Source organism: Peromyscus californicus, unplaced genomic scaffold (genome assembly GCF_007827085.1).
Source record: "Peromyscus californicus insignis strain IS unplaced genomic scaffold, ASM782708v3 Scaffold_8__1_contigs__length_139910024, whole genome shotgun sequence".
Classification (NCBI taxonomy): Eukaryota; Metazoa; Chordata; class Mammalia; order Rodentia; family Cricetidae; genus Peromyscus; species Peromyscus californicus.
The window spans coordinates 70,864,642-70,887,289 of NW_026294606.1; the positions used below are offsets into that span (position 1 = coordinate 70,864,642).

Sequence of the window (22,648 nt, forward strand, 5' to 3'; positions counted from 1 at the left end):
ATGGCTCTGTGCAACATTTATTGGCCTCCTGAAATTCATCTAGACTTTTTGAAGATAACTTAAAATTTGTGAGCCTGAATGTAGCCATTTATAAGACCATTAGTTCTGCTCCTTGTTTGCTGTTTTTGTTTTTGCTTTCTTTATGGTTCTTAGTTGTTTTTTTGCAGACCTGCCAGTCTAAGTAGTGCTAGGATCAAGAAAAATGGGCCTTGGTGGTTCTTGTTCCTGGAACTGCATCCATGCCAGTGGACTGTGACAGTCAGACACAGATGATGCTCACACGCTCCAGAAGAGACTCTGACATTGCTGTTGCCGTTGTTGCTGTTATAGCGGTGGTGGCCACTGCTGCTATTGCTTCTGGGATTGCTATTTCTTTTTTTTTTTTTTTTTTTTTTTTTTGGTTTTTTGAGCTAGGGTTTCTCTGTAGCTTTGCGCCTCTCCTGGAACTCACTTGGTAGCCCAGGCTGGCCTCGAACTCGCAGAGATCCGCCTGGCTCTGCCTCCCGAGTGCTGGGATTAAAGGCGTGCGCCACCACCGCCCGGCCCTGGGATTGCTATTTCATAATTGGATTCTACAGCTAGCACAATGGAGACCCTGGCAGCAAAAGTAGCTACCACAGTTAGTTAATCTTTTATTTTATTGGGCATGATAAATTTAATTCTACATTTATACATTTAAATTAGCTTTGAAAGTTGTAAAAATTATTAAAACTCAAGTTCCATTTGCTTATGGGATACCACCTTACAAGGACTCCAATTTGCAGTAAGGCTTGTTTAAGAAGGGAATGGTTCAATTGCCTTTAGCCTCCTGGCTATGGGTGGGTTAGGACTTCTGTTGGTCTTTTCTGTGTCGCACAGATTGCAAGCCCAGCACCGCTTTGAGATCTTTGGCAGCAGTCACTCTACAGCTCACGTGGTTGAGTCTGTATGATAATGAGTATTCAGAGACAGGTAATGCTTGGGGGGCGGTCATCAACCTAAGAGAGAGCACTTGTGTGGCCTGGGCAGGTGTCTCTATGACGGGTAAGGTGACCTGCTGACGTCCCACGCAACCTAAGTCAGAAGCTCATTTTTTAGTAAAAAGGGGGGACCTGTGGGCCCTGGCCCCCCACTGTGAGTGGCTGCCTCCTTGCTTGCCGACCTTGACCAGATGTCCTCCCTATTCAGATTCCCTGCCGGTTTCCTTCTCACCTAACGTTCTACTACCGGAGGTTCTTTGTTCCTGTATCCTGCATTTGGTGTAAACAACTTAGATGCAAGAATGTGGCGAACTTCTGCCCTCCGGGGATCCGCCATTGTGCTGTAAGCCTGTATTTAAGGTTTCCTCCCTCTTTCAATAAACGGCATTTGGCTGGCATTCGGCATTCAGCCATGGCGAATGACTCGCTGTCTCTTGTCTCTATTTTTTAATCCGCAGCCCCTCGCTCGGACATGGTGAACGGGTGTCGGTAACGCGGGCGTTGCTGTTACAGTGTCTTCTCACTTTGGCAGGTAGGTATTTGAAACCCCAAAAGACAAAACCTTATTGCATTCTGGGTAATCAATGAGGTTCGGTGGACCTGAAATACTTCATGCCTGGGCCAGCTGTCCTGTTCCCAGGTCCCCACAGGCTCCTTTTTTGAGCTCTCACTGGTCCTCTATTACCATGTCTTCCAAAACATAATGTTTGGGACTTATTCTAGAATCTTCTGCCAAGTCCAAACTCTGTATTTGTTGTTGGGTGGGCCGGGATCCTTATGTGGACCACTCAGCCCAATCTAGACTGTGTCATTAGAATCAGCTTTCAGGTCCTACTGTCTCCTGATAGAGCCAGGCTGGTGTCTCCTAACTTTTGAGTTTTGTTGTAAGAGATGTCTAAGGAAGCCCCAAGGCCTTAATTGTGGCCTGGCTGTGTCTCAGGCTTCTCTTGTGGCAATCACAGCACGGTGCCTGGGGGCTGCTCAGCCTTTTCTTGTGCGGCCCAGGGTACATTACGTGAGAACCCCAAGTTCTGCTTTCCTCAGCAGTGGATCAGGCACAGTAACACTTCATAAAGCTGCTAAATGAAATCATGTCAGCTAGGCAGCTTTCTCCTACAGCAATCTCCCACTAATTACTACAGGCACATGTTACCCAAAACGGAAGCCACTAGCCCTGTGTGACTATTTCACATTTAAATTTAAGTGAATTAAAATTAAAAATCAGGTCCTCCATCTAACTATCCACATTTTGAAGACTCAACGGCTACAGTATCAGATATTTCCATCATAGCAGAAAACTCTATCGGGGAATTTTTAAGATCTCAATGCCCAGGCTTCACTCCAGAGCAATTAAATGGGAATTGCTGAGTAGGAATCTGCCATTAAGAGGTTTTTGTTTTGCTTTGTTTTTAAGACTTATTTTTACTTTTAATTATGTGTGTATGCCTGTTTGTTTATTTGGAGCTATGTTGCATGCAGGTGCAGGTGGCCATGGAGGCCAGAAGAGGGCATCAGATCTCCTGGAGCTGGAGTTGTAAGGAGTTGTGAGCCACCCCATGTGGAGGCTGGAAACCAAACTTGGGTCCCCTGCAGTCACATCACGTGCTCTTAATTGCTAAGGCATCTCCCAGTCCTTATTTTGTTGTTTTGTTTTCAATGTGGGTTGTAAGTAAGTACCCAGTGACAGAGCCGATGTGTAGCTAAGGTCAAAAAGCACCACCCTAGACACACTCTCCACAGTAAAGAGTCCACCAACAAATGCTGACCTTTGACCGCTGGCTGGGGATGCTTTCCAGAGGGCTCCCCCGCCACGATGCCTTTAATTGTCATCTGACACCAAACCTTGACCCCTCCCCAGATTGTAACTGTGTTTTCTTACAGCTTTGGAAGACTGTAAGCAACCACAGTACAGGAACTAGCAAATCTGACAGAGAGCTGAGCTGAGGTCCTGGAGTGATACAGCACCCGGCATCTTCTTAGATGTTCAGCCTCGGGAGAGCAGGGCCTGCCTCTCTCTCATTGGAGATCTCACAGCTGAAATGTCCTCAATGAAATGAGCATAAATACAGTACCTTCAGCCTGGGATGGGCCAGGAAGAGCTGCTCACCAGCTATGCCTCATACTTTGGCTGGCAGAAAGCTGCTGGCAGACTCGGGAGGCAGAGGCAGGAGGATCTCTGTGAGTTCAAGGCCAGCCTGGTCTACAGAGCGAGATCCAGGAAAGGCACCAAAGCTACACAGAGAAACCCTGTCTCAAAAAAACAACAAAAACAAAACAAAACAAAAAAAGAAAAGCTGCTGGCAGAATTCTGTGATTGGTGCAGAAGAAGTGGGAAGCGTTAGAGCGAAGTTTCACACCTGGCGAGTTTCCATAGTGTCTTCTCATGTAATCCCCATTAGGAATTACTGTTTCCTGGCTTGTTAGAGTAATCGCTGAGGCTTGGTGACTCATAGGCAAGGACCCTGTGAGTGGAGGTAGAGTCTGCATTTAAACCTTTGCCTTTTAGAAGAAGTCTGTGCTTTTTCTCTTGTGTTCTATAGCCAATGCCTGTCCCAGCACAGTGTGACTGACAGTATGAAAAGGTGAAAAATCCACATGAAGAGTGTTTGATGAACATATGACTATCTGTGTTGGTCAGCTTTACATTGCTGTCACAAATTACCAGAGACAAGCAACTTAAAAAGAAGAAATACTGCCTGGGCAGTGGTGGTGCACGCCTTTAATACCAGCACTCGGGAGGCAGAGGCAAGCAGATCTTAGTGTGTTCGAGGCCAGCCTGGTCTGCAAAGTGAGTTCGAGGACAGCCAGGACTATTACACAGAGAAACTTTGTCTCGGAAAACCAAAAAAAAAAAAAAAAAAAAAAAACCCTGTGTTTGGGCTCAGAGCTCAGAGTTTCTCAGGTTTTCTATGGTCTATGGCCTGTTTGTTGTTGTTGTTTTTACTCCTATAGGAAAGCAACACATCATGAAGGGAGCCTATGGTGGGACAAAGCTGCTGGTCTCGTGGCAGCTGAGAAGGGAAGGGAAAGAGAGGACAAGAGGCTGAAGTACCAATATCTCTTCAATTGTCTGACCCTAGTCACTCAAAGGTTTTCTTCTGTACCCACTTGGCTGTCCTGGAAATCACTGTGTAGATCAAGCTAGCCTTGAACCCACGGATAACCACCTGCTTTTGCCTCCTATGTGCTGGGCTTAAAGGCATGCACCACACCTGTCTCCCCTCTTAAGGGTCCTTCACCACAGCACCACAGACTATTGATCAAACCTTCAGGGCATGAGCCTTTGGGGACATTTATCCAAACCAATGCAGAAGTATTGATAGACACTCAGTAAAATAAGATACTACCTGGGCCATTAGAGTGAGTGAAAGATACTGGCCTTGAATTGAGTCTAAAAGAAATAATAACTTCTTTCTGAGGCATAGGGGTGCGAGCAGCAGACCTCTGTTCAATATGCTCCCTCCTGTCCTGTCCTGACTCACCGCTGTTCACTCCTGCTGAGGAACAGGGCGGTCAGGGAACCACACCACAGCCATGACTTTTAAAGATACCGGAGGGACATCTGTGGAACCCAAGGTGGCAAATTCAAATCACACTCACCTGCCGCAACGTGCAATTGCTAGAGAAGATGTGTACTGACTTGATCAAAGGCACAAGGGAAAGGAATCTGAAAAGACCGGTGTGCATGCCTACCCAGACACTGAGAGTCACTACATGAAAAACACCCTGTGGTGAAGGTTCCAAGGCATGGCATCATTTCCAAATGAGAATCCACAAGGGACTCACTGACTCACACAGTCCTTCCGAGATTGTTAAACAGATTACTTCCATCAGTATTGAGCCAGGGGTGGAGGTTGAAATCACTATTGGAGATGCCTAAGTCAACTATTTTAGTAAATTGACTTAATTGGTTGTTAAAAAAATAATAATAATAACTTATAGAACCAGCCTGGGCTACCAAGTGAGTTCCAGGAAAGGCGCAAAGCTACACAGAGAGACCCTGTCTCGAAAAACCAAAATAAATAAATAACTTATAGAAAACCAGAGAGTACAACTAAAGAAAATCAAGGCAGCCCATTTGACACCAAAGGGCTATTAGCATTGTGTCTGAAGAGCTGCTCACCAAGTCAAAATGAAGGAGGCAGCATGTGCTCATTAGTGATAATAGTAGACTACTGAGCATGGGCTTGTACCAGAAACTGATTTTATATCCCAGCTAACTAATCTGCATGCTCCTGTCCTGAATCCCATTTGCTCAAGGAGGAAACAGAAACATAGGCTAAGCCTGCCAAAATCACTCAGCAAATGAGGCAGACATCCGTTATCACATGGATTAGTTACCCTTCATTGATGTAATGAAATACTGTGACCAAGGCAACTTGTAGGGTAAAGAGTTTATTTAGGGTTCAAGTTTCAGAAGAAGATTCTGTACTGGCAGGGGAGGCCTGGCAGCAGGTGGCCAGAACAGGAAGCTAAGAGATCACCTCTTCAACAACATGCAGAAAGCAGAGTGGCTAAGGCTGTGACTTGACATACTTCCTCCAGCAAGGCTCCACCCCCTAAACCTCCCCAAAAGGCGACACCGAGACCAAGAGTTCAATATGTGAACCTACGAGGACATTTTTCATTCAAATCGCCGCATCATGCCTTTTAACTCCAAAAGCTACCTGAGAAGAATTGGGTAATCACAATGCCTCCTTAAAAGTGACTGTAACAGCAAACTACCCAAGTGTACACCCAACCTTTACACTATCCAATAGCAATCCAGCCTTCACAAGACTCCAGAACCTTCATTTTCATCAAGTAGGTATGACTGTGGAACCTCTCACTGAGCTATTGTCTGTACTAAATGACAAAAGTTACCCCAAGGGCTTGGTCTAGTCTCTAGCAAGCAAGAAGTGCTCGGTAAATTCAAGCAGTCCTATTATCAAGAGTGTCCGGGTGGTGCTTTTTCTCTGTCCTAGTTAAGGTTATTATTGCTGTGATGGAACACCATGGCCAAAAGCAAGTTGGAGAGGAAAGAGATTATTCATCTTACACTTCCACATTTTAGTCCATCACTAAAGGAAGCAGGGACAGAACCTGGAGGTGGGAGCTGGTGCAGAGGCCAAGGTAGGGTGCTGCTTACTGGCTTGCTCCTCACGGCTTGCTCAGCCTGCCTTCTTATAGAACACAGTGACACAGCCCAGAAATGACCCTACACATAAAGGGCTGGGCCCTCTCCCATCAATCACTAAGAAAATACCAAACAGCTGGATCTTACAGAAGTGTTTTCTCAGTTGAGGCCCCCTCCTTTCAGAAACCTTTAGCCTGTGTCAAGCAAGTGTGGTCTCCTTAGAGGTGGTGCTAACTGAGCCAAAATCAGTGGGAGCAGAGATTCGGGCACTGCCCACTAGTCCTCTGAAAAGCACTGGTCCTGGCTATGTGGGATGCCGACAGGTAAAATCTGGGCCCACAGAACTCTTGTCTTTTAGGGCCAAGAGGAGTTTGAGGATTTCTCCTCTGCAGCCCCTCATGGGCCGCTGAAGGAGGCTCAGGCTGGAATCCATTTCTACTTTCAACTGTTTCATTATCTCTAGGTCAAGGATTTTGCTCAGAAGAGATGAATGGAGGGAAGGAGGCAGGGAGGAAGGGAGGCAGGGAGGGAGAGTTTTAAAATCATTGAAAATGCAATCCTCTCCTTTAACAGATAAGAATTGAAGTCTGAATCGGTTAGGATATCAGCCTGGGTTCCACAGGAGGGACTTTCCAGCAGAGCTATTAGCAAAACCAAAAGTCTTGAGGCAACCAGACACAGTGCACAAGTATATCATACCATACCTCAACCCATGAGAAACAGGCCATTATTAAGCCGTCAATGTTTAAAAGGCAGGCATCTTCTTTCCTTTCAAGGGCCTTTTTTGCCGCAAGAGACTACTTCGAATTTGTGACCTCCTCCAGAGGGCACTGTTCCCATTGCATTTCATGAGAAGGGCATCTCCCAAGGGTCCAGCAACTCCAAGACACGGGCAGTTAGATCCCAGAAGCCCCCGCTCCATTCAGAAAGATGAGGACAGCAATGAGAAGGCTGGGTACCAACTCTAACTGCTCACAGCAGAGGAGGACAGACCCTTCTGTCACAGCTGCAAAGTCTTCAGATTCTACAGGTGATAGTCTCACAATCACGGTCTCAACTCTGCCATGACAGCCCCAAAGCAGCCATAGGCCATGAGTAAATGGACCACCAGTTTTAATAAAACTTTGTGAGCCAGGCAGTGGTGGCACACACCTTTAATCCCAGCGCTTGGGAGGCAGAGCCAGACAGATCTCTGTGAGTTCAAGGCTAGCTGGTTTACATATTGAGATTCTGTCTCAAAACAAAACAAAAATCAATAAAACTTTAATTGAAGGATACTGAAATTTGAATTCTATATAGTGTTAACAAAATAATTATTTTTTAAATGATTTTTATTTTACCTGTATTGCTGTGAGGGCGTCAGATCCCTTGAAGTTGGAGTTACAGGCAACTGTGAGCTGTCATGTGGGTGCTGGGAATTGAACCCCAGTCCTCTGGCAGAGCAGAGTGTACTTTACTGTTGAGCCATTTCTTCAGCCCACTTTTTTTTTCTTTTTAAGGCAAAGTTTCACTATGCAGCCCTGCCCGGCCTGGAACTCACTATGTAGACCAGGCTGGCCTTGAGCTCACAGAGATGCACCTGTCTCTGCCTCCTGAGTGCTGGGATTAAACGAGTTTGTCACCATGGTTAGCTTATTCTTTCCCCGCCCCCCCCCCCCCAACCATTTGGAAAAGTAGAAACAAGCCTTGCTTTGTGGTCCTCCACAGGCAGGTGCCTGGACCCTGGTTTCCTGATGTCTGGGTCCTGTGATTCGTTCACATTATCGTCTCTTGAGCTCTGCAGGAGTTTTGAGAAGATGCTGGAGCAGTTGTCAGACTCACATCCCACAAGTGGAAGTGGATAAAGCATGTTAATTTTATGCTTTGTCACTGAATCTCTCCAAAACTTCTTTGCCTCTCCAGAAAAGCCACAAAATAGACAGGAATAGCATCATCTGTTAATCCCAGCCCTGAAGAGGCTGAGGCAGAAGAATTGCAATTTAGAGTACAGCCTGGGCAACAAATGCAGTCTCAAAAATGAGGAAACAAACTAGTAGAAAAGAGAAAGGGAGAAGACATGTTTGATATGTTGTGGAATATTCCTTTACCCTGTGAAGATGTGTCATTCAGACTGGTTTAATAAAAAGCTAAACAGGCAATAGCTAGGCAGGATTCTCGGGGCAGAGAGAACACTGGGAAGAAGAAGACAGAGTCACCAGCCAGACGGAGAGGGAGCAAGACATGCAGGAGGACAGGTAAAAGCCATGAGTTACGTGTCAACACATAAATGAATAGAAATGGGTTAATGAGAGCTAGTGGGACAAGCCTAAGCTATTGGCCGAGCTTTCACAATTGATAAATCTTCCTGTTGTAATTTGGAAGCTGTATGGTGGGACAGAGAAAGAATAGCTACGCTGATAAGACAGGGAAAAACCTGAGATGGTTGAAGAATAAATCTTCTGCCTGAGGCTATGGACATGCCCACCCCAGTCTTGTAGATTAGAGTCCCCACGATTCTTCTCATGTTGGTACCACCAAAGTCATGATGTCCTGCCCCGGCCAGCAGGGTCTTCAACGGGGACCTAAAGGGAGGGCTGGCGAATGAGAGAGACAAGAGACACATAGAATGAGAGCAAGACAGGATGTCTGATCAAGCTCCAAAAGTTTATTTTTCTCTCAAGGCATATATAGGTAGGCAAAGGGGGTTGCGAGCAGGAAGCAACTTAATTATGGGGGTCGAAAGCAGGAAGGGACTTAGTAATGGGGGTTGCAAGCAGGAAGAGACTTAATTATGGGCTGTTCGGCCAGCAGGAAATGTTGCTCTGAAGGTTATCTATCTACCCTTATCTAACTGCCTAATTGCTTAACTGCAGCTCATTCACCTGATATCTGAGAAGAGGTTCTGGTATCTGTGGGAAGAGGTTCTGGTGCTATGGAGACTTAAGCAAGGCCTCGATCTAAGAAAAGAGGAGAGAAGCCCAAATATGGCAGAGTATGTGCCGAGAGCCACTTAGGCTTATGGTTCCCGTCAATGTCCCTTTAGCAGACTAGAGCCAGCTGAGTTCTAGAACAGATGGACAGAAGTCACATGGCTGCCAGGTATGCCCAGGAGACTTTAAGAAGTAGTGTGTGGTTTGTGGGGGAGACAACTGACATGAATACGTGCATTTTAATTGGGAGCTATTGTACAGAACAGTCAAGAAAGAGGCAGAAATATCCAGATACTAGAGGCAGTGTTTCAGCAATGAGTGAAGGGGAGCCTGGCCACAGGGTCCCAGAGTCACGGCAGAAGATCAGCACAAACGCTCCTTCAAAGGAAGGTGGAGAAGGCCTGAGATTCATGGAGTTGGGGATGGGTGGTCCTCAAAGACTCCAGGGGCCTGGTCTTAGTGGAAAGACACTTTCTTCCTTTGGGTGGGGGCAGCAAAGCAACTATGTGGGTATGTATATATGTGCCAGAGTGTGCATGCACGTGTGTGTGTGCGTGTGCGTGTGCGTGTGCGTGTGCGTGTGTGTGTGTGTGTGTGTGTGTGTGTGTAGTCAGTCTTAGGTTTCACTGCTCAGGAGCTGTCCAGCTTGGACTTATTTTTGGGTTTCTTGTTGGCTTGAAACTCATTGGTTATGCTAAGCTGCCTGGCAGGGATCCACCTGCCTTAGCCTCTCTAGTCCCAAGCCAAGCCTCAGCCAGCTTTTCCGGTGGGAGCTGAGGACTGAACTCCAGTCGTCCTGGCTGTTGCAGCAGACACATGCTGACTGAACCAGCACCCCAGACCCTCTTCCTTCCCTGGGGAATAATCACTTTGTCTGTACAGTCTCTGTTTAGTGCAAGCACTGTCAGTTTCTGGTCTGTAAGATGGCTTGGGGGGAAAAAGCACCGGCTACCTAGCCCCACAACCTGAGCTCCATCCCCCTGGAGACACATGGTGGAAGCCACAGCCCCGGCTGCTGCAAGTTGTTTCTGATCTCCACACGCTGCCCCACCCCCCACAAGCACACAAAACAAACAAATAAAATATAGAATTTTTTTGAAAATATTGTAACCCTCATCGGGCAGTGGTGGCACACACCTTTAATCCCAGCAGAGGCACAGGCAGGCGGATCACTGTGAGTTTGAGGCCAGCGTGGTTTACAGAGCAAGTTCCAGGACAGCCAGGGCTACATGGAGACACCTTGTCTTGGGGGGGGGGGGGGGGCAGGGGATTGTAACCCTTTAGCACAAATGTTCAGTAAAACACACAAAAAAAGTTGTGTTTTTCTATCTTACTTTTTAATAGACTGTTTTAAACTGTTTTAACTTCACACAAAACTAAGTGAAATATGCATTGAGTTTTCTCACACCCTCTCTTACACACACACACACACACACACACACACACCTCTCGCACCATGAGTACCTGTACCTGTGTGGGACATTAATTATAACCTATGTATCTGTGTTTATAGATCATTACAACCTTCATCCACAGCTTGCATTGCCGTCTGCTCTGTGTTGTGTGTGTCACAGGTTTTCACAACTGTGTCCTGACACACACACTCCATGTAAAGTATCACACCATGCAATTTCACAGCCCTAAAAATCCTGTGTTCCATCTATCCCTCCCTCTCTCTTCCCAAACTTTTAACACTCATTATCTTCTGACTCTCTCCAGCCTATATGCCTTTTCCCGATGGTCATAAAAGTCTTCTTTTGGGAAAAAATGCAGTCTGTCTTCTTCATAAGTAATACCTGCAGCTGGACAACAAAAGATACAATTTGCCAGGGAAAGAAAGTTGCCCTTCTTTGGTCAACAGCCCATCGGTTTTTACCCATTCACGCTCTCCTCAAGTCTGGGTGTGATGTCTGTGGGAGATGTTGAAAATGAGGCGCTAGCAAGACAATTAGGTGAAGAGATCAGTAAACATCTGCAGTGATAAGAAAGGCATTCCAGTGACAGGTCAGATCGGAATATGCAGATTCCAGAGCCTCTGCCCAGCGGGGACAGCTGAGAATGGATGAGCTCCCCAGGGGAGAAAGGAGCCAGCAGGGAGATTAGAGAGGCAAACCTTGGGGAATTGCTTCATTACAAATATTTATTAGGACTTGCGATGAGAGAGGCCCTGCAGGGAGAACTGACCTATGGGAAGGTGCAAACAAACAAAACCGAGATTTGGTCACAGAAGGGAGGACAGAGCACTTTAAGAAAGCCGTACCAAGAAAGTAAGCAAACAGAAGGAGCCTTGGGGAGGGCGATTCTGTGGGAATGAGAGGAACAAAGCCAGACAGAATTAACAAGGAGTGACGAGGGAGAGAGGCAAACCCATGACTGGTCGTTTTATTCAAAATCATTGGTGCTCTTTGGGTCTCACAGAGGTAAGAGCGCACAGGCTGCACTCCGTGGGTACCACACACCCGGCAGGCCCTGGGACAGGCAGGCCTCATTATTAACTTGGAGACGTTAGTCGAGCCCTTGCCTAGCACACAAGAGGCTCTGGGTTCAATCTCCAGCACCAGAAATAAATAAACTAGTCTGTTGATTAATTAAAACAAAACCATCAAACACGATATTTCTGCAATTAAGGGAACACTGACATCAAATAGAGAACAGGAAGGCTATAAAACTTGAGCTCCATCTTAAGAAAGTCTGTTCATTTTTTCAGAGATTTTTTGGATTTAAAAACATGAGAGTTCTGAGCTCCCCCCTCCCCCCTTTCACATGGAACAGCATGGTCTTATTTTTATGCCTGGAATGAAGTCTTCACACTGCCACATAGAGTGAAGGTCCCCCAAGCGACTTCACACATGCTTTCTTCCTTTAAACTGGATTATAATTGGCTGAAATACAGAATTCAGATCTGATTATCTTTGGGTCTGTATCACGGGGCACGGTGACTGGCACACAGAAGTGTCCCATAATTTTAGCGGCCCTGCATAGTGACCGTTTCTGATAAATGCACTGCACACACGACCAGTCACTGTCCCAGTCCTTGTCACCCAAGCTCCAGAATTCCTTCTTTATTGATATGCAGCTGGCACATCCTATTTCTCTTCTTAAATCCAAACTCAATAGCCATCTGTTTGCTCTGGCATCCGAGCACTAATTGCCATTCCTGATTTTGTTTGATATGTTTGACCTGGTGTTTTGGAACTAACTCTTAATTGTGTTTTTATTTAATATGGAAGGCACACGTAGAGCAAGTGCAGGAGTGCTATATAAATGCAAATTTTATTGTATTTCGCTCCAGACCTCGGGGACTTACCAAACTTGCTTCTACTCCTGAGAGTTTGCCCTCCACGGGGCTAGGGAGTCGCCTTGCCTTTTTTTCTCAAAGCTGCACTAACAAGGACATAGACATCCCATCACATGCCCAAACCACCATGATTCTACCAAACTTTGCACACCTTGCGCTAAGCTATGACTTTTTTTTTGAATCTTCTTTTGTGAACTGATTGAACACTTTTACATTTCACTTTCACATTTAAGCACCACCACCACCCTACCTGTCACAATGCTGTTGTTTCAAAGCTTAAGTTTGAAATGTCTATATTTTTTGTTTGGCTGGGTTTTTTGTTGTTGTTGTTTTTGGGTTTTTGTTTGTTTGTTTTTGTTTTTGTTTTTTGAGACAGTTTCTCTGTGTAGCCCTGGTTGTCCTGAAACTTGCTCTGTAAACCAGGCTGGCCTAGAATTCACAGAGATCCGCCTGCCTCCCGAGTGTTGGGATTAAAGGCATGCGCCACCACCCCCAAGCTGAAAGGTCCTTTTTTTTTTTAAATATTCTTCAATCCTCTCTCTCTCTCTCTCTCTCTCTCTCTCTCTCTCTCTCTCTCTGGAATACAGTCAATAGTACAAAATTATGCCACTAACCAGGAGATAATCAGCACAACTTAAGACTCCATTGACACTTCTCAAGATAATGGCTGAGGAACAGATGGGTCAGCGGGGAAAGCAGTCACCAAGCAAGCGAGCATGAGGACCAGAGCTCAGATCAGAACCCACATAAAGCTGATGCATGGCTTACATCGATTGCCCCAGCACTCCCAAGGCAAGATGGGATATGGAAACAGGAAATGCCCTGGAAGCTCATGTGCCAGCGAGCCTGGCACACACCGCAGCTAACAAGGGACCTAACGTCTGATACCCAAGGGTGCCTTCTGACCTCATGCACCCTGGGGCACATGCTCACCTGTGTTCACACATACCTCGTACATGTGTGTATCGCTCTTTCTAAAAGAGAGAAAAAATTCAAGATTAGCTAGTCCACCTCAAGAACACCTACACCCTTTATTACACTGAGATTGCAGATGCTGTCAGACCCAAGTAAGACACCACTCCACTTAGCAAAGAAATAGCCAAGAAATAGCCGACTTGTGAATTGTTCCATTCAGGGCCACACTTAGTGCCAACTCTCCACGCAGGCAAGCCCGCCCCTATCCTGCAGAAGTGGTTAGAGCTGCCACTGCCCTGGGTCTGGATTTTGAACTTGTCACCCTAGCCCGTTCCTCTGACCACATTCCTTACAGCTCCCATGGCTCCCAGCTCTTTGTGTTGCTCATTTTCTCCCTCCCTGCTTTCCCTGCTCTCGAGGCTTGACCCTCTGATTATCTTCCTAGCGATGGCCTTGGCTTGCTCTCAGTCTGTCTGTACCAGAATGAATGAATGGATTGATTTTCTGTTCTTTCTTAGTCACTGATTTCACCCTGCTATGTTCTGAAACAGTCCAATAGGTTATACATGTCTGCAATGTGAACGGCATATTTGGTTTTCATCACCAGGGACAGAAAATACTTGTCACTTCAGGAATCTTTACGTCTTGGTTGGTTTAATGACATTCTTTGTGCCTGGTGGTGGTCATGAAAAATGACTAACATTCTCCATTTGGGGGCATGGCTGCACCAATGAAACACTACCGATATTATAATGAAGTCCCTGTTGATGTCAAATATGAAGAGAGCTGCCACGTTAAGACAGACATGGCCCTCTGTTGCTAATGCATGTGTCACCATGAGACTGAACCGACCTTTTCTATCTCCGGCCTCCAGTCGACACAGTCCAAACCGTAGCTACAGAGATACAGAGACTGATTATAGATGGGATGAAAACCCAATCTTTGTTCACTCTCGGGTAGAGACAGGGACAGCAATAATGACAAGTGTGACCAAGAAACAGTCAGTGATGGGGAGACAGAGAGCGGAGATTGAGTGACAGTCAAAGGGTCAGGATCCAAGCAGTGAAGACGAGTGCCCGAGGTGCCCCAACCTAGAAGACGTGTAAGCCACGGCACCTGTAAATCATCAAAAATGCCAAGAAGAGCCGGGCGGTGGTGGCGGCGCACGCCTTTGATCCCAGCACTCGGGAGGCAGAGGCAGGCGGATCTCTGTGACTTCGAGGCCAGTCTGTTCTACAGAGTGAGATCCAGGACAGCCAGAGCTACACAGAGAAACTCTGTCTCTAAAGACAAAACAAAACAAAAAAAGAATGTCAGGAAGAACCGGTGTGCTGGCACACTTGCAATCCCCTGACTCCGGAGGCTAAGGCAGGAGGATTCAAATTTTAGGGCAGCCTGGAAAAATGTTGCAAGATTCTGTCTCAAAATAAAATTTTCATAAAAGTCAGGGGTGGGGGCTGGAGAGATGGCTCAGTCATTAAAAACACTTCTTGTTCTTCCAGGAAACTTGAGTTCAGTTCTCAGCACACACAGTGTCTTCAACCATGTGACACCACTATCTGGCCTCCACAGGCACATGCACACCAATGGCATTCACTCACACAGACAAATGCACATGCACAGAAATAATAAAAGTAAACAAATTGGGTTTTTTTGGTTTTGGGTTTGTTTTTTGTTTGTTTGTTTGTTTGTTTGTTTGTTTTCGAGACAGGGTTTCTCTGTGTTGTTTTGGTGCCTGTCCTGGATCTCGCTCTGTAGACCAGACTGGCCTCAAACTCACAGAGATCCGCCTGACTCTGCCTCCCGAGTGCTGGGATTAAAGGCGTGCGCCACCACCACCCGGCTTGTTTTGTTTTTTAAGGGCTGGGGATGTATCTGAGTAGGTAGAGCCCCCACCTAAGTCGTTGAGTTTAGCCCCTCGTGTTGGAAGTCAGCTGTGTGGAGAAGAAAAGAAAGAATGTGAAGAAGTCAAGGGTAACAATCTAGGAACTTATGAGTGGTGGTGGGTAATGGCCTAGTGAGGAGGCTCAGTGGCTGAGGGCGCTCGTCAGCAAGCTCACTGTCTGTAGGTTCGATCCCTAGGACCCACGTAAAGGTGAAAGCAGAGAGCCAACTTTCAAAGGTCACCGTGTGTATGCACACACAAAATAACCGAATATAAAAATACAAACCAGCCTTGGTTAAGACTCAGAACATACGCTCACAGCCATACACTATGAGAATGATTCTGGACAGTCTATTACACTGTGAGTCTCAATTTCCTTATGAGGAGAGAAAAACAGAGATGGGGAGGGGGGGGGAATGGGAACCACAGAAAACCCCCCTGTAGGTGGTAAGAAGCAAATGACATCATGCACCCAGACTGCTTAGCCCAAAGCCTGGCACCAAGAAACCATTAAATAAAGGGCAATCAGTACGACACCGGTAATCAAGGGCTGAAGTGATAGCAAGACATGAAAATAATTGCTGTGTGAATTCCTCCTATTTTTTTAAAACCTTATCCCGTTTATTATTATGTGTGTGATGTGGTGAAGGGTTGCACACGCCTCAGCGTGTGTGTGTGTGTGTGTGTGTGTGTGTGTGTGTGTGTGTGAGTGTGTGTGTGTGTGTGTGTGTGTAAGGGGGGGAGAGTCAGAGAACAACTTTTGAACATGAACTTCCAGGAAACAAACTACAAGTTAACCTAGTGTGCAAATGAATGCCTGGTTTAGGAGTAACAAAGGACTGTCAACCAAACTTCAGCCAGTCACATGCAGGTGTCCCAGGGCTCCAATAAGATCACCCGCTGTCCCCTCAGCTCCACCTCCTGGACTGCGGTTGTTTGTGGCTTCCGTCCTGAAATGCTCTCTGACCGCAGCGCAGGAAGCATCTCTCTGAGCCTGTCCTGGTTCTGTGGGGCTCCACTCCAGAATCACGCATGAAAGGCACTGAAGAGCTACAGAGCTAGATTTGTTGTGGTTTTTGTCTTTTAACAGACCTGCCTGAAGCTGGATGTGAGACTCGGACTTAGGCATTCCTGACAACTAACTGGAAGCTCATTCCTTCAGGTCACTGGGTGCTACCCTGTGTCCATTCAAGCCCAGACCATGCAATGCCTGCGTCCTCGAGGCTACTTTCCCAAACTGTGCTTGGGAATGCTGCCTTTGGCTCCCAGAGGCACTTAGCAGCTATATGAAACTGCGGAAAACAGGATGTCTTTGTCTCTTAGACCTCTTGGCGCCTTTTCCCTTTAGATTAGTACAGCCATCCTGCCAGCACTTCTATGAGTAACTGGTGTGCTCTAATCTTATGGAAAGCGTGCCTTCTAAATAGAAACCTGCCTTTCCTCTTTGCTCTGACCTTTAGGGAAGTCAGAACTAACCTGGGATGTCTCTAAGCAATGAGGTCGTCCCTTCTGTTAATACAGTTCACTGAAAATAGATTCTGCCTAGTGTGATCTCCGTATTCCGAGTCTAGCCCAGACCGCCGACCAGGGAATACAGCCCACTAACAAATCCGGCCAGCTGCCCGTTTATTGCCCCCCATTAAAATACCCCAGTGCATTTAACGAAAGAGCAGAAACTATATGGCCCCCAAAACCAAACATCTTTTTGTTTTTGTTTTTGTGTTGTTGTTGTTTTCAGATGGGAATCTCATAGCCCAAGCCAGCCTGGAATTCACTGTAGCCAGGCTAGTCTTCAGATTTTCAAGGTTCTTGCCCCCCTCTTGAATGCTGGGATAGCAGGTCTGCACTGCCACACCCAGTATATCTGGCCCTGCACAAATGTAGTTAATCCAGCTCGACGCTTTTCTTCTAATGTTGTTCTGTTGATTTTCTTTCTGTTGTCTGTGTTTTGAAAGCTATCTAACCATACTTTGGAGACAAACAGTCTAATGTTAGTGAGAGAACAGGAGGGCCATCTAATTCCATGTGGTTCTAACACACACACACACACACACACACACACACACACACACACACACACGCACACACACACCCCTTTCCTTCTTCACACTGTATTTCAGTGTTGTCTTATAGATTCCTCTTTTCAGATGGCATTTAAAGCTGTTTTCCTTAATAGAATTTGTTAAAGTGTACTAATTTCTCCAAATAATCAGTTTTCAACAGTTTCCACTAAAAGCTAAAAGAAGAAATGCCGGTAAAGAGAAGAAAGTGGTACCGTGGGGAGGGTGAGAAGGCTGGGATCGCTGAAGGCCATCTGTGACCCTTCCTGCTCAGCACCAGACTCGCCGTGGAAATTGGATCATCATGATGACGGTAATGAAAAATTAAAACCTTCTCTGTTTTTATGATGAAGCCCACATGCAGATGATAATTGCGGTTACACATTAATTGCCCGGACTTGTTCCTCCTCCCCAAAAGTGAAGAATCAGCCCAGCTTTAACCTGCACCTGTGCTCACACACGACTGGATGAGGAGCATAGACGAATTTTGATTTTCAAGGTAGTTGGTGTTCGGCTCTCACTAACAGAGCACCATTTCATTTTTCCTCTCAACTTTACTGCTATGGGGATTTCTATGAAAATGACTACTTGTAAGGCTATGTTTTAGATAAAAGTTACATGCTTTCCAAGATCAACTTTTAATTAACAAACTGTGGTAGGCTCTTAATTTAACAGAATCCGGAAATAGCTATGAGTTGGCCATCAGAGTAAATTGTAAACCGGCAACCTATCGAAACTGCACCACGGTCTTGCTCTCTCCCGCTCCTGACTGTCAGTGCAAAAGACCTCACTGGGCAAAAACTTTTTTGTTTGCTTGTTTTTTGTGACAGGGTTTCTCTGTGTAGCCTTAGCTGTCCTGGAACTCGCTCTGTAGACCAGGGTGGCCTCAAACGCACAGAGAACTGCCTGCCTCTGCCTCTCAAGTGCTGGGATTAAAGGCGTGCACCACCCCTACCCAGCTGAGGAGGAACTTTTATGACAACTGGTTTGAGATAACTATTAGGCCCTTGAGGAGTGGAAATTAGGCCCTGAGAAAGTAATCTGAGGGACTTGCCTGAAGGTGGCCTGAGTCTGAAGCAACCTCAGCTTCATCTTTTATCTTCTGGTAAATATTATGTTTATCATTAAGAAAAAGAGCCCTGTGACAACTTGATAGGACTTTTCCCTCCTGTTTACTTAAAACAAACCATGTGCTATATTTTCAAGTGAATCATAAGAAGAGCCACGAAGGTTTCCATCTTGTGAAAATTAAAGCCACTGGCATGGAAGGCGAAGTCTGTAAGGTGGGTTACTCGTTTCTTCTTTGGGACGTAAGAGAATCTGAATCATTAACATTCTTGGCTATGTTTTCCTTGCACACAGGCAAAGCTGGAGAAATCAGACAGCCACCGTCCCTTTTGCCACCAAATTTGGCAAGTGGCAGTGACTTGGTCCATCGTTTTAAAAACTTGCCAAATAGCAAAGGGCACAAGTGAAAAGCCTCTCAGAGTCTCATCCATCCTTTCCAGCACTGTTTTAGGCATTCACAACATAGTTCGCTGCCAGAAAAGAATCCGAATTCCCACGTCCCGGGGGAGCCATTACTTAGGGCCGGCAGCGATGACTGAGTCGGTAGCACCAGAGCCATTAGCTTTGGGAAGACTTTGATGTCCCTTTAAACGGTTTCTTCCTCTAGTCCAGTAGAATGGATGTGGCATTGTATTTATACAACCAAAGGGATGTGCACACTTATTTATAGTGTAAACAAAGGCTTTGCACAAGTTCCAGCTATCAACAAGTCCTGGTTTTCCTGGAGTGCCTTCCGAGCCAGGAATGTTTTGCTTCTCCAGCTTCCACCTGGAGAGCTAACATAACAATCTTGTTAATGAGAACACAATAGGACTAACTGTGCTGTTTTGCAGTGTTTCCACAAGGCGTACCTTTTAATTGCCTAGTGCTGGCAACTTAACAGACTGTAATGAATACATTGTTCCTCTTTTCCTCCTTGCACACAGCCCCTGAGTTTCTATGTGCAGAATGGAGAAAACCCTTGAAAGATGCTGAGAAAGCATTTGGAATAAGGAGTTTATTTTGACTGGAGAGGTATGTCTTGATAGTTTGCATTGGGGAGGGGGGGAGAGAGAGAGAGAGAGAGAGAGAGAGAGAGAGAGAGAGAGAGAGAGAGAGAGAGAGAGAGAGAGAGAGAGAGAGAGAATAGATTAGCCCGGGAGATGACATTTCTTATGGTGTCTGAAGCATTTTATGAATTAAAAGAATGAGGATGATTCTGAAGCCTAAATTAATTTAGTCTGTTTGCTTTTGCTTCATGCAGCAGCTGTAGAGACACACCCTACTTTGAAAATCTGCAGCTTCAAGGGTCTGGGCTTAAAAGAGAAGGTTGCGGGCGGTGGTGCCTTGCTTGGGTGAGGAAGGGAATCGGTTTTCAATTTCCCGTTGTGGAAGTCTGGCATGACCCAAAAATGCTTTGACACAGACAAGGTAGACACTCCATACTGGCCCATCACGCTTTTTATTAAATGAGAGCTTGCCAGGCCAGGCAAACGTGAAGGAAAGAAAGGAATTCGTGAAGGAAAGAAAGGAATCCTGATTCTTTCCCCATTCGCACGTTTTCATTAGCGGGGGAAATACCCTGCAGGTGAAGATGAAGGAAGCCGAAAGGCTCCTATTGGTCATGCTCCATTACTGGTGACTGACACCCGGCTGACCACAGCATAGGCACATCTATAAAGCTCATGAGTCCCACAGCAGAAGCTGTCCTGGTTAAGGTTCGATTTGGGGTTCTTTCGGTGCTAATGATGTGCCAGTCAGTACCTATGGATGGATGTTCCAGAATCTTCATAGACAGCTCTGTCTCAGAAAAAAAAACAGGATGGAGTGACAGAATCCTTACAAGAACACCATCTGAATGTGCGCAGATCAGTTTTCCAAAAACTCATTAGGATACTTAAGAGGTAAGCAGGTTAACTTGGTCTGTCTCCAAGTTAATCACGAAGTCGGGGAGGTTTACCACAGGCTGATGAATGGGGAAACAGACTAGTGCCGGGTTCAAAGGGGAAAAAAAAGTGAAATTTGTCTATCATGGTACTTCATTCAGAGATCAGATAACACAATTTACTCCAGATTTGATCTGGAAGAAAAATAGGCTGAGCAATGTTTAAAAAGGAATCACTTGCAATTAAAAAGAGGCAGCCGGGCAGTGGTGCAGCACACCTTTGATCCCAGCACTCAGAAGGCAGAGACAGGCAGAGCTCTGTGAGTTCGAGGCCAGCCTGGTGTGCAGAGTGAGTTCCAGTGCCTCCAAGGCTATGTAGAGAAACCTCCTTCCCCCAAAAAAATCAAAACAAAAACAAACAAAAAAACAAAAAAGACAAGGAAGGAAGGAGCGAGCTAGAAGCATCCACAGACTGTCACATCCACAAAGCAGTTTCTAGTCACTGAATAAGGAAAGTCTATGTGATGTCTTCGCTTAGTGTCTTTCCTTTATTGTTTGATACAGTGTCTCTCTCTTCCAACCTGATGCTCATCCATTCAGCTAGGTGGCAGGCAAAAGAACTTCAGGGATCCACCAGCCTCTGCCCCCAGGGCTGGGGTTATAGGCATGCTTCACTTTTTGCATGGGTTCTGGGAATCTGAACTCAGGGCCTCCTGCTTTCACAGCAGGCATTTTGCCAACAGAGACATCACCCCGGCCCCTAAATGTTGACTTTAAAAATCAAAACAAACAAAAAGCTACTGCAACCTTATGTATTTGAAAAGAAGTCATCACTTACTGAAATTGAAACAAATATGTGACATTTATTTTCACAAATCATCCTTCCCTTTCTGAAACACACATTCACTCTCTGTTCAGACCAAATGGCGCAGACCTCGTAAACAAACACTTCTTTTCCCAGCACTCAAGTGGTTCAGACAGATCCACTGGCATAAACACCACCATCATGAAGCATTTGGTGGGCAGTTTCATAATTCTTCCTTCTTAATTTTTAAAATATACATTCTCAGCCGGGCCGTGGTGGTGGTGTACTTCTTTAATCCCAGGACTCGGGAGGCAGAGGCAGATGAATCTCTGAATTCTAGGCCAGCCTGGTCTATAGAGCAAGTTCCAGGACAGCCAGGGCTACACAGAGAAACCCTGTCTCAAAAAACCAAAACCAAACAAACAAACAAAAATGTGCATGTGTGTGTATTCTTGTGTGTAGGTCAGAGAGCTTGTGAGAGCTGGTTCTCTCCTTGCACCATGTGAATCCTGGGGTGGGGGTTGAACTCAGTCAATAGATTTGGCAGCAAGCACCTTTACCTACTGAGCCATCTTGCCAGCCCCATGATCCTTTACTTCAAATATCAACTATTTCTATACAATGAGAGGACGTGAGTAAAAACAAGAATAGCAAAAGAGTGGAGAGCACCCCGCCAAACAAACAAAACCCCAAGAGTCTCAGATATTAAAAACAAACCACAACAAGGCCACTCTGGGAGTGGAAGTTCATGTCGGCATGCTCAGGGCAGCCCTTCCCTTTCTGCCTTTCGCTCTGCTTCCTGCACCCAGCGCAAGGGTGAAATGCCCCTGCGCCTTCTCTTTCCATGTCTTCCCCGTCACCCCATATGGGACTGAAATTCCCCCAAGGGACAGGGAAAGCTGGGTTTTGTCCTCATGGCCACCGTGGCAATTTTCCTAACCTGATTTTTTTTTTCAGCGTTTGCATTATGTCTTGGTCAACGATCCTGCTATGCAGAGCCCCAACCATGACTAAACAACCACAGCAGGTTCCATCCCGACATCTCTCCAGGTCCACAGCGATGTGCAAAATCACCTCTGGGCTATCCTGGTGCCTCTGCCAAGCTGCCACCTCCACCCAGGCTTGGAAGCCAGCTCCAGCTCTTTCATCAATCAGTGTTAACAAGATCCCCCAGCCTGCAGGTGTGTTTGTCCAGCTCTGGGTGCGGGGCTGCTTTCCCAGCACGTGCTGCTGAGAACACAAGGCTCCTGAGTTCCTTCTCCTTGTGCAGCAGAGCACAAGGCTCCATTTGAAAGGGTTTTGTGGTGTGTTTTTTTTTCTCCTCAATCTGAGAGGCCTCAGTTCATTGCCAAGGAACTACACATGGTGTTTCCAACCCAGAACATACACTGTTCAGATTCAGAAAGTAATTTCTGCCAGAGTTGGAAGAATAAGGTCTCTTGGATTTTTGCATAGGCATTTTGAGCCTAGAATTGTTCTAAAAATAATTATAAATAGCAGATCTTCTTAAGCCATATAGAAAAGGAAGTTAATCACCTCAGCAATAGGGAACTCCAAGGAACACCACTAGGGAGCCAGGCCTGATTTTCATTCAAAGCACAGAATCACAGTGAGCCTCTCTTTCCTCTTCTGTCAAATGGGGCCAATAATTCCCACCTCAAAGCTATTGTGAAAACAGGATTGTGTAAAACAGTTAAGAAGAGTTTCCCTTCTCTGGCCTGCCAGGTACTTACTGTGTTCCCCTTGCTATTGTATCAATGACCTGTCTG

General features: G+C 46.0%; 1 pseudogene; it reads left to right on the forward strand.

Annotated features, from left to right (window-relative positions):
* The first annotated feature begins 4,493 nt into the window (after positions 1-4,493).
* Positions 4,494-4,839, forward strand: LOC128104473 (40S ribosomal protein S20-like; annotated as a pseudogene).
* Positions 4,840-22,648: the final 17,809 nt, after the last annotated feature.